The sequence below is a fragment of the Lolium perenne genome, chromosome 1 (assembly GCF_019359855.2).
Source record: "Lolium perenne isolate Kyuss_39 chromosome 1, Kyuss_2.0, whole genome shotgun sequence".
In the NCBI taxonomy this organism is placed as follows: Eukaryota; Viridiplantae; Streptophyta; class Magnoliopsida; order Poales; family Poaceae; genus Lolium; species Lolium perenne.
Genome location: NC_067244.2, coordinates 172,988,512 through 173,001,995, shown reverse-complemented (window position 1 = coordinate 173,001,995; position 13,484 = coordinate 172,988,512).

The window sequence follows — 13,484 nt, the reverse complement described above, 5'->3', positions numbered from 1 at the left end:
GTATCACTTTGGGAGCATTGAATAAATCTATTTGGTTTTGGCAAACTTAGCATTGGTCAACAGCAACAACACTTTGAAGTTTAAGTAGAAAAGAGAAATACATGTAGTTGTTTCATTATCTTTCTTTCTTGTTAGCTCATAGTTTATTATTCTGAAGTTAAAACTGTTTGTGCTTGCAAGGAAGATGCATGATTGTTTCTATCACATGTATATTTGTTTGTTTCCCTCGACTCTTATGCTTGCTAATTAACCTTGCTAGCCAAAGACCTGTACTAAGAGGGAATACTTCTCGTGCATCCAAAACTTAACCCAAACCTATGTCATTTGTGTCCACCATAACTACCTATTACATGGCATTTCCTGCCATTCCAAGTAAATACTTCGTGTGCTACCTTTAAACAATTCAAAATTTACTATCTCTTATTTGTGTCAATGTTTTATAGCTCATGAGGAAGTATGTGGTGTTTTATATTTCAATCTTGTTGGGCAACTTTCACCAATGGACTAGTGGCTTCATCCACTTATCCAATAACTTTGCAAAAAGAGCTGGCAATGGGATTCCCAGTCCTAAATTAATTAACCTAAATAGACACTCCTCCATGGTATGTGATTGATGGACGACACCCGAAGGATTCGGTTAGCCATGGCTTGTGTAAGCAAAGGTTGGGGGGAGTGTCATCATAATAAAACTAAAATAAAAAGGCACTCCTTCATGGTATGAGATTGTTGGCAGGCACCCGAGGATTCGGTTAGCCATGGTTTGTGAAAGAAAGGTTGGAAGGAGTGCCACACAAAATAAAAATAAAATGGGAGCCGCTCTTTGAAGGTTTGTCTGGCAAGGGGGTTAGAGTACCCGCTACCAGTCGTTGACAACAACAAACACCTCTCAAAATGTTACTTTTATTCTCTTTATATGATTTCAAAACTGAAAAAGCTCTAGCACATGATTTAATCCCTGCTTCCCTCTGCGAAGGGCCTATCTTTTACTTTATGTTGAGTCAGTAAACCTATTTCCTTCCATCTTAAGCAAGCATTCGAGTTGTTGTGATCAAACCATTATATTGTGATTTGCTTCATCATGTCTTTTACTCTTCCTTGTTTAGTACAAGTTTTATCTAAATGAATATAGCTTTGCAAGTTATCAATGATCATGAGGAGATTATTATGATTGAGTATGCAAGTTGTGCCATATAAACCTTAACATGAGAGCGCTGCTCGGTAAGATAAGTATAACCTGTTAATTGTTCTCTGACCAAGAACAAAGTTTGCCATCACCAATTATGATTTCTTATGCACCTTCATTTGTGATTACCTTATACTTGTTTCAAGTTGAATTATATGAGGAAGATGCTTGCTAGAATGTCTTGTGTGAATGAATATGATGCTTCTTGTCCGTATTTTATTTATCGACTCTTCACTCCATAAACATGTGGTCTTGTTTACCGAGTTCAGTTTCGCTTGGGGACAAGCGAAGTCTAAGCTTGGGGGGAGTTGATACGTCCAATTTGCATCACTATTTTATATCATAATTTGCTGTTATTCATTGATATATTTCATATTTGGGGATAATACTTATGTTATTTCATCTATTTTGCATGTTTCATGATTATTGGAGGATCGAGCACCGGAGCCAGGATTCTGCTGGAAAAAGCGCCGTCAGAATGCAATATTTCGGAAGATCAACAGTTGACGGAAATTATACGAAAAATCCTATTTTCCAGAAGACGAAGTGAGCCAGAAGGGGGAGCCGAGGGGACCCGAGGTGGGCCCACCCCATAGGCCGGCGCGGCCCAAGGCCTGGCCGCGCCGCCCTGTGAGGAGGGGGCCCACAGCCCCCTCTCGCCTCCTTTTCTTCGCGTATGCCTTCGTCCCGAAAACCTAAGCTCCAGAGGGTACCTCGCGAAGAGACACAGCCGCCTCTGCGGGGCGGAGAACACCAGAGAGAAAAGAGCTCTCCGGCAGGCTGAGATCCGCCGGGGAAATTCCCTCCCGGAGGGGGAAATCGACGCCATCGTCACCGCCATCAAGTTGGACATCATCTCCATCACCATCATCATCATCTTCATCATCATCACCGCCGTCTCCACCGCTGCACATCGTCACCGCTGTAACAATTTGGGTTTGATCTTGATTGTTTGATAGGGGAAACTCTCCCGGTGTTGATTTCTACTAGTTATTGATGCTATTGAGTGAAACCGTTGAACCAAGGTTTATGTTCAGATTGTTATTCATCATCATATCACCTCTGATCATGTTCCATATGATGTCTTGTGAGTAGTTCGTTTAGTTCTTGAGGACATGGGTGAAGTCTAAATGTTAGTAGTGAAGTATGGTTGAGTAATATTCAATGTTATGATATTTAAGTTGTGGTGTTATTCTTCTAGTGGTGTCGTGTGAACGTCGACTACACGACACTTCACCTTTATGGGCCTAGGGGAATGCATCTTGTACTCTTTTGCCGATTGCGGGGTTGCCGGAGTGACAGAAACCTAAACCCCCGTTGGTATATCGATGCAGGAGGGATAGCAGGATCTCAGAGTTTAAGGCTGTGGTTAGATTTATCTTAATTACTTTCTTGTAGTTGCGGATGCTTGCAAGGGGTATAATCACAAGTATGTATTAGTCCTAGGAAGGGCGGTACATTAGCATAGGTTCACCCACACAACACTTATCAAAACAATGAAGATTAATTAGCCGTATGTAGCGAAAGCACTAGACTAAAATCCCGTGTGTCGTCGAGAACGTTTGGTCATTATAAGTAAACAAACCGGCTTGTACTTTGTGCTAAAAAGGATTGGTCCACTCGCTGCAATTGTTACTCTCGCACTTTACTTACTCGTACTTTATTCATCTGTTACATCAAAACCCCCTGAATACTTGTCTGTGAGCATTTACAGTGAATCCTTCATCGAAACTGCTTGTCAACACCTTCTGCTCCTCGTTGGGATCGACATTCTTACTTATCGAAGATACTACGATATACCCCCTACACTTGTGGGTCATCAGCGTGCAAGAAAAAGCGGAGGACGTGTGTCCCCCACTTGCGTAACGTGTCAAACTGCCACCGATTTTGGGTCCACAAGTCAGTGACATAACAGAACTCGTGTTTTCCCGATACAGTGGGTCGTGGCTATCGTCAACACTGATGTCACTTTAACAAATGAAAATCTCGACGACGATGTTATAAAGATTGGTGACAAACAAGAAGTGATGATAATTTCGAGAGCTTTTGATCAAATACAAGTTTTTGATCAAATGCTCGAGGGCTACTTTAGAAAGAAGGAAACCTCGAGTATGGCAAGAAAGAAAAGGCGAGAGCCTATGATCAAATGCAAGCATTTGTCCATATGCTCGGGGGCTACTCCCATCGGGAGCGTTGGTCGCGCACCCGACAAAGATATAAGAACTCGAAAAGATGACAAAATAGTGACAAAAGATGTTAAAATGCTGAGCCTACAACCAAGTACAAGAACTTGGCTGTAGCCTCGGGGGCTACTCCCATCGGGAACGCTGTTCGCGTGCCCTATGAAATTATAAAGAGTGTGATGAGCATATTTCGAGTTATACAAATAACTCTTCATATAGTCCCATCGGGAGGTCAAGATGAAAATATACAAGTCATCCGATGAATCGAATAAATGTACTATTCCAGCAGCCGAAAAAGTACTCGACAATATATTCTCAGAGTGCCTCAGTCGCAAATTAATTTCTGAATGCCGCAATACTTTGCGAAGGTAAGACCCCGGGATCCGTCCTGTGCGGCGTGGCACCGCCTCTGACGGCGTTTCGCTACTCTTTTCCGTGTTAGCAGATGCGAAGAAAAATCCTAACGGACGCGTTAGGTACCCGATAAAACATAACTGGAATTCGACATTTGGTAAGACCTTAAGCGGCACATGTCGAATTACACCAGTATCCCGAGATCATGTCCAGGGACGTGATCTTGAAGTAGGTTTTGGTGGATTGCCACAAGAGCAGTTAACTAGTACCTGATCCGTCAGATGAACTAGCCCCAATTACCGTTATCCCTGCACAATATATGATTGACTTATTAAAAATATATGTTAACTCGAAGAAGTTGTATTGTAGTTATAAAGTTGGAGATTTTCCCTTATTCTTCGATTCAAGCAAAATATCGGGGGCTACTGACATAGGCATCCCCAATGGGCCTGCCGAAGATGGTACCCAGGGTTTTATTGAAGGCCCACGACCCGAAGATTATAAAGCTCGGAAGCCCAGTTAGGAAAGAGTTTGAAAAGATAGAATTGTATTAGGAATATTGACTTGTAACTACTACGGGACAGACTCAGATTGTCTCCCGAACTCTGTAACTTGTGTATCACGAAACCCTCGGCTCCTCCTCTTATATAAGGGGGAGTCGAGGGACGAAGAGAGGATCGATTTCATTGTCAACACAACCCTAGTTTTCCAATAGTCGAGCACTTTTCCGGCTGAAACCCTCGAGATCTACTTGCCCTCTACTTCCAACTGAACCCTAGTCTACAATCTGTAGGCATTGACAAGATAATCCCTTGTCACCGGTCGTGGGGAGGCCGATGGTACCGCCCGCGCCTCCGGCGGCTGCCCCGGCCCTCCTCTCCTTTTCTTCTCTTCTTCTTTTCTCTTCTTTCCTTTTTCTCCCTTCCTTTCTTTCTTCCATCTAATGCTCACATATGAAGATCATCATTTCCCCGAAATAATAACTTTGAGCTCTTCAAGTTTTGGGCACAAAGATCATTGCTAAAACCTTCAATTCTTATACAAAATAATTAGTCGAATATAACTATTGTCATCAACACCAAAATCACTTACTTAAGGAGACATGTTCTTTCAATCTCCCCCTTTTTGGTTTCTTGATGACAACATAAGATTTGCATAAGAATTGAGTATGGGCAAAAAATATAAAATGGATATAAGCTCCCCTAGACATGTGCATCCAATTAACATAGCATTTGAATAAGAAGCACATCATCTAGGATCAATATACTCTATCATTTTATAGACTAACCAACAAGAGCAAGGTGCAAGGGGTAAGCAATCAAATACATCACTTGCACTTGAGAAGAGACAAAGCATATGTGAGTAAAGAAAAGTGTTGAGTTTAGATATCATACCACAAGTAGTCCACTTAGTCTATACCATAGATAGCTAGATCGATAGCAAATGTCTCACGCATAAATAGATAGCCCAACACACATAGATAAGGTCCATAAAACATACAAGATAGTTCGCAACAACTAATAGCCATAAGTTACAAGCATAAAGAGTCAACGAAATCGCAAGCTTGTGACTTCCCATGCAAATCCCGTACAAACCTAATGAACTCTTCTCCCCTTTGACATCAAGATGCCAAAAAGGTTGAAGAGCGATGTCGGAGTCAACACTGTAGGAGACACGTCAGATGGAACCTTGCTGACGGTACTACCGCTCCCTTTTGAGACCGGTAGTATCGATCGAGATACCGCTGGTGATACCGCCTTTTCGGCCGAGCTTACAGTATCCTTGCCGGTACCCTACCGGTACCCCAACCGACACTACCGCTTGAGTCACCCTTGATGGTGAAACGGGTAGTACCGGTTAAGGAAAGCGTGCGGTGATACCGGGCGTGGTACCGCTTGGTACCAGCCAAGCATCCAGAGCTCACAGAACCCAAAATACTATGTTGTCGCAACACTCTGCACTTGGAGTCCCAACGTCGTCAGTGCCCCTCTTTATATACGCAGGAGGCAGCCCAAGGGCGCGACACGCGGGGCATCGCCATTAGCTTTGTTGGCAGAGGTGCGGTACAGCCTGCCCAGCTAGGTGCTGGCCCTTTTTTAAATCATGTTTCATTTTTCTATTTCTTTTTCTAATTCTATTTATGTTTCCCTTTTTCTTTTTGAAGATTCTGTTATCACCAGAATTTGACCGAGTCAGAGGTGGGCCACGATTGAGATAGACCTGAAGATATACATGGAAGGAAAAACAAGAATTGGCCTTATACACGAAGTTGGGCTGAATTGCCCATGTATCTGTAATATAGTAGATCGCATCTTAGATTAAAAGTTAGAGTTTTACTCGTGCACGGTTAGGTGCACGTCCGAATTAGAAAGTCCCTTGGACTATAAATATGTATCTAGGGTTTATGGAATAAACAACAACTCACGTTCAACCCAAAACAAACCAATCTCGGCGCAGCGCCAACTCCTTCGTCTCGAGGGTTTCTACCAGGTAAGCGACATGCTGCCTAGATCGCATCTTGCGATCTAGGCAGCACAAGCTCCACGTTGTTCATGCGTTGCTCGTACTGAAGCGTCTTTGATGGCGAGCAACGTAGTTATCATAGATGTGTTAGGGTTAGCATAGTTCTTCGTATAAACATGCTTACGTAGTGCAACCCTTGCATATCTAGCCGCCCTCACATCTATCTCAGGTGTGGGGGCGGCACCCCGCTTGGTCATCATTTAGTAGATCTGATCCGTTACGATTGCTCCTTGCTCTGCAAGGATTAGTTTAATATCTGCAATAGTTAGGCCTTACAAAGGGAGGGAGGATCCAGCGGCACGTAGGGTGGCGTTCGCAAGCCCTAAACAGGATGTTCCGAGGATCAACTTCATGTTGGTTTTTTAGGCCTTGTTTAGGATCGGCTTACGATCACCGTGCGTGGCCGCGAGGCCCAACCTGGAGTAGGATGATCCGATTATGCGGTGAAAACCCTAAATCGTCGTAGATCTCATTAGCTTTATCTTGATCAAGCAGGATCACCAAGTATTCGTGCACCCCGTACGAATCATGGGTGAATCGGCTCTTTGAGCCGATTCACAGGATAACCTGAGAGCCGATCGAGGCTCGTATTTAACGTTTACGTGTATGCCATGCAGGAAACTAAGCGAGGCATCCCCATCACCTTCCTGACCAGGTATAGGTCAGGTGGCACGCCCTTGCACTTCGCATCGCCGCGTGTGACCAGAAGAGCATTGCGGGCCGTCGCTCGGAGGGGTCTCAGCCAGCCGCAGCTCTAGGCTCTTCCCGGCTCTACCGTGTTGACAGGCCGCTGCCCGCCGGTGGGTTTTGGCAGTCAACACATTCTGGCACGCCCGGTGGGACAATCGTCTACATCAACCACATCGCCATCTACATCTGAGATGGCGGACGGCACGCCAGTCACCTACGAGGAGCTGCCTGACGAGCTCAAGAAGAGATATGACGAGATCAAGGTCACCCTCGAAGCCGACCTCATCGGCTCTTTTCAGAGAACCCGTTCCCATGGCATCAGATGGAAGGGATTCTCACCGCAAGGTGCACTCGATGGGATAGATCTCTCTGCCCCGTCGGAGGAACGCACCTGTGGGCTGCGGCAGAGATTAACTACTTGGTGGCTCACTCGCTACACCGCCACTCTGAAAACTTGGTCAACGTGTTGGAGCGTCTCGCTCTGCGCGTGATCCAGGAGATCATGAGCCACCAGTACTCGCCGTCAGGACCAGCTCTCGGGACGCATCAAGGAGAGTTGCCACTCCAGTCCCGTCCACCGCTGCCATATGCGTTGGTGGCACCAGCTGAAGTGCCGGCTACACCGGCATTCGTCGTCTACAAGATCGGTGGTGACCCTAGTGACTACCAGTTCTTGGCTGAGGCGCCTAAGGAGATCCCTCAAGGATACGCGTGCACGTATGTGCCAGATTGTGGCAACTGGCCACTCTCAAACCAGGCCACAACGTCAGGGACTCCGGCGCAAACGGGAGGAACGTCGGCAGAGCTTGAGAAGCGGACGTGGCTAACTAAGTACGCCACCCCGACGAAACTCCCGAGCCCGGCTCCTGCAGCTTGGCTCAGAGCTGGAAAAGCAAACATGGCTGGCTAAGTACGCCACCCCGGCGAATCTTCGTAGTGCAACTCCCGCAGCCAAGACAAATGGATCAGATCGGTACCATACCGAGAGACCAGTTCGGCATGGTGCCGAAGAGAAGGGCAATCGGCTATTCCAAGCCGTACCCGACGAGTACGAGATGATCCCGCTGCCACCTAAATATCGGCTCCCCGACTTCTCCAAATTCAGTGGATCAGATGGCTCCAGCTCCATCGAGCACGTCGGCCGATATTTGGCGCAACTAGGACCGGCTTCAGTGTCGGATCAGCTACGCGTGAGGCTCTTTTCGCAGTCCCTCACGGGATCGGCTTTTGGATGGTGCACCTCTTTGCCAGCAAACTCCATCCGGTCTTGGAAGCAATTGGAAGAACAGTTCCATATGCAATACCATTCGTAAGCTTCCGAGTCTAGCATTGCCGATCTAGCACAACTACGTCGAAGCGCGGAGAAACGGTGACCAGTACATCCAGCGCTTCAGAGTCTTAGGAACCGATGTTATTCGGTTTGTATAATCGAAAAGGAAGCAATCGAGTTGGCGAGCTGGCCTTGCAACACAGCTCAAGGACATGGCCTCCCAAGCGGATTATCCCTCGCCGGCGCACATGGTTCGTAAACTATCGGCATATGAACAGGCGCCACCCGGACTGTACCAAGACAAGTTCAAGCGTGCGATAGTCCTGGTCGATGCGAGAGGAAGACGAAGTTCTGCGGGAGACCAAGAAGTAGCAGTGGCTGAGTGGACTTGGGGAGGAACCCCGTGTCCTGCAAATGGGTAAAGCCACCCGGGGCCGCCCTGGGATTTGATTTTGACGTGACCAAAACTGAACAAATCTTCGACCTCCTGCTCAAGGAGAAACAGCTTGACGATTCCTCGAAGGTCTCAAGTTCCCCACGGCGCAAGAGCTGAACGGAAAGCCATACCGCAAATTCCACAACTCGCTCTCCCATGCCACCAACGACCGCAGGTGTGGCGTCGGCACATCCAAGCGGCGATAGAGAAGGGGCGCCTAATTTTCAACCAATGCGCCATGAAGGTCGACACCCAACCCTTCCCGCCGTTAACATGGTGGAAGTCACCTACCCCGAGGGTTGCCAGCCAGGTCCCTCGTTCGGCATCAACATGGTAGGACACGGGAACCACTCGGCAAAGATGGAGATGAGGGCACCGCTCTCATAGCAAGGACTCGAGAGGAAGCCGCTCCACGCGATCGGCTCCATCATGATGGCAAGCGCTACGTCACGAGAGGGAGAATTGAAGAACATAAGATATCAACGACCTCTCTCGATCACCTCCTCAACAAATATGTGAATCGGTATGACCAACGCCGACGGTCCAACTATGATGATGAAGGAGATCGTGCGGCTAGAGAAGCCGGAAGACATCGTCGGCATGATCGCGATGAGGAGGAGCACGAGCGCCGTCCCACGGACAAGTCAAGGGAGCAAGATGACAACGCCGGACACTGGGACCGCCCTTTCTTCGTACAACTGCTGGGATTCAGAATGAGCCGATTGCCCACAATCGGCAATTGCCCAGAATGCAACAAGAAGAAGAAGGAGGCAGCCAACGTGTCTGTGTTCGAGCGCTTAGGGCCTCTCCCGCCACAAAGCAAACGTGCTGAGTCCCCTCGGTGGGCAGATCTTGAGGATTCCGAAGACGAGGGACCGTAAGAAGAAGACAGTACCACCGTCCAAGGTGGTGCCCTGACGGACTCAGCCGTTCACAAAAACGCGAGGTTCAGCGGTTGCGCGGCCCGGAGGAAGCCGAAAGGTTATACCGCATACGCTAAGGAAGGCACGGCCTGATCTCGCCGCAAAGGTTCAGCGAGCCCTGGATGAAGAGGGTCGTCCACGGAGAATGGAGTGGCGCCCCAAACAAAGGAGAGCCGATGATGAAACATCGGGCCGGCACGAACATGGTGTTCATCCTCCCTTCGGAGTTCGGTGCTCCAGGTTTAGATGAGACATCCGTGGCACAACTTGATCGCGGCCCACGGCCGGTTATCTTTGAGAAGCCACGAGAAAAGAGCTACGAGCATCCGAAGGCCCCGTACTTACGAGGATATATCGATGGGAGGCACAGAAACAAGATGCTGGTGGACACCGGAGCGGCGATTAACATCATGCCGTACTCTATGCTACGTCGGCTGGGACGCTCTAGCTCAGATCTAATCAAGACCAACGTGACATTGAGCGATTTCAACGGCCAAGCGTCTGAAGCACAAGGAGTTCTGAACGTGGATCTGACCGTAGGAAGAAAAACTATCCCTACAACGTTCTTCATCGTCGATAGCACGAGCAGTTATGCTGTGCTGCTAGGAAGAGATTGGATCCACGCCAACTGTTGTATTCCCTCCACGATGCACCAATGCATAATACAGTGGGATGGAGATGAGGTAGAGGTCGTCCAGGCCGATGACTCAGCCGAAGTTTCAACAGCTGGCATGAACGCATGGGAAGCAGCAGGCCAAGAACCCCTCTCAGGCATCAACTTGGACGACTGCGAGCGCATCGATGTGACAAAGGGAAGGGTTAAGCTGGTTTTATCCACTGGCCTGACCATGTAGTTGAAGCAAAACGATGTGCAACTTGGTGAGGCTGATCCTTGTGATCGGCCCCAAAAGTCTATGAAGGGATATTACAGAACCTTCAGTCAGCGCTCCAATCATTATGGACGCCGGTCCCAGCAATCGGCCAAATTTATCCTCACCACATGTTCTGCTTGTGTTCGCCCTTGACCCCATCAGGAGCCGACGTGCGAATTACAGAGCCGATATCTGCCATTCTTTGACAGCTTCGGCTCGGGGGGCACCTAAATATGGGAGCAGATGCAGGGGTACATGTGTGCAATGAAATACTGGGGGCCGATAGGAGAAAATAGGCCAGTAAAATTTTTTTTTACAGCCGATGCAAGGGCATCGACTTTAGAATTGAGAAACAGCCGATGCGCAGCCATCGACTCTAGTGGAATTATGCGATGTCTATCGAGCCTCCACCAAATCCAGGCCAGCGGTGGTGCCTTCTGTTGCTTCGAGGGAATAAACAATGGAAATTTCTTCAGCTGCTTCGAGCCGATCCGGGTTCCTGAACCTTTTTGTCAAGGATTTCCAATCTTTGGGGCTAGTTCAGCTGAAACGGAAGATTATCGGCTGTCTGAGGAAGAAAGAGGATCGGCTTTGGCGCATTCTCTCTGACATTATCGCCTCGAGTAAGGCTCGGGGGGCAGCAGGCTCGAGTAAGGCTCGGGGGGCAGCAGGCCTGGTGGATGCTCTGTTTTACTCTATTTAAAGAGCCGATGGGGATACCATCGGCTGCTCCTTCATTGCAACCTTCTTCACAATGATGAGTACTGAAGAGGATTATTGGATTTGGTTGGAAAAGTTCAAAGATTTCCCTGAAGATCCTGCATTTTCCACCAGATTTAGAAAATCATCAGTTGAAGAAGGGAAGGGTGAATTTCAAAGAACCGATGCGGTGCTATCGGCTCAATACGCATTGGCAAAGGGGACGAATCGGCAAGGTCAGTAGAAGAGGGAATCGGCTCAATTAAACTCAGAAGAAATCGGCAAAATCAAATTGGGGAAAAGTTCTTCATTGATAGGCGAGATTTCTTACATAAAGAGCTAATTGCTCTCAAAAGGAAATACTAGGGGGTACATTGCCCCATCTACTACTGCTGGCCCTATTCTAGAGGTCCTATCTACGGGCCATCAACGCCTCGTCGTCGCCGTCGTCGCCGGCTGTCGGCGCTGCTCCCCGGCGGGCTCGTCGTCGCTCCAATGGCCGCCGACCGGGCCCTCGTTGTCTTCATCTTCTTCGTCGGCGTCGTCCCTCGTCGCCGTCGAAGTCGCTAAGGTTGCCCGGCCAAGGGCGAAACCGCTTGGCCGGCGGCTCGTCGGAGGAGGAGTCGTCGTCGTCCTCCTCCTCCTCTTCCTCTTCCTCCACCCCCTCGGAGGAGGTGAAGTCATCCCAGGAGAAGCGATCGTCATCGCTCTCCTCCTCCGATTCCCCGTTGGCGAGGAAGCGGAGGTCGCTCTCCCCGTCCGTCGAGGACTGGTCGTCCTCGGACCAGATGGAGAAGTCATGGTCTGACTCCTCCCCGGCCGCAATGGCGCGGCGGATGTTCGCCGCGTGGACCTCTGCCGGGTTGTACTCCGGCGTCGGCTCACGGGATGTGGAGGATCGGTGGAAGGATCCGATGGAGCAGAGGAGGAAGAAGACATGGTGGCAGGAGGGCTTTTGGAGTGCTAATGCGAAGAAGATGCAGAGGAGAACTGTTCGTGGTGGTTAAATAAAATGGGATATAGTGGAAATTCAATGCCACAGCAGTTTCCGAGGAAGTGGTGCCTAAAGAAAAAAAAAAACTGCCAGGTCACGCGGAGAAGTTGAGAAGGCAGGGCATCATAATGAAGGATACTGCAACGGTTCTGCCACGACATGACCCGACGAAGGAAAACAGAGTGATTTTGGAATTACCAATTCCAAAACCAGGGGGGCATGTGTTATCACCAGAATTTGACCGAGTCAGAGGTGGGCCACGATTGAGATAGACCTGAAGATATACATGGAAGGAAAAACAAGAATTGGCCTTATACACGAAGTTGGGCTGAATTGCCCATGTATCTGTAATATAGTAGATCGCATCTTAGATTAAAAGTTAGAGTTTTACTCGTGCACGGTTAGGTGCACGTCCGAATTAGAAAGTCCCTTGGACTATAAATATGTATCTAGGGTTTATGGAATAAACAACAACTCACGTTCAACCCAAAACAAACCAATCTCGGCGCATCGCCAACTCCTTCGTTTCGAGGGTTTCTACCAGGTAAGCGACATGCTGCCTAGATCGCATCTTGCGATCTAGGCAGCACAAGCTCCACGTTGTTCATGCGTTGCTCGTACTGAAGCGTCTTTGATGGCGAGCAACGTAGTTATCATAGATGTGTTAGGGTTAGCATAGTTCTTCGTATAAACATGCTTACGTAGTGCAACCCTTGCATATCTAGCCGCCCTCACATCTATCTCAGGTGTGGGGGCGGCACCCCGCTTGGTCATCATTTAGTAGATCTGATCCGTTACGATTGCTCCTTGCTCTGCAAGGATTAGTTTAATATCTGCAATAGTTAGGCCTTACAAAGGGGGGGGAGGATCCAGCGGCACGTAGGGTGGCGTTCGCAAGCCCTAAACAGGATGTTCCGAGGATCAACTTCATGTTGGTTTTTTAGGCCTTGTTTAGGATCGGCTTACGATCACCGTGCGTGGCCGCGAGGCCCAACCTGGAGTAGGATGATCCGATTATGCGGTGAAAACCCTAAATCGTCGTAGATCTCATTAGCTTTATCTTGATCAAGCATGATCACCAAGTATTCGTGCACCCCGTACGAATCATGGGTGAATCGGCTCTTTGAGCCGATTCACAGGATAACCTGAGAGCCGATCGAGGCTCGTATTTAACGTTTACGTGTATGCCATGCAGGAAACTAAGCGAGGCATCCCCATCACCTTCCTGACCAGGTATAGGTCAGGTGGCACGCCCTTGCACTTCGCATCGCCGCGTGTGACCAGAAGAGCATTGCGGGCCGTCGCTCGGAGGGGTCTCAGCCAGCCGCAGCTCTAGGCTCTTCCCGGCTCTACCGTG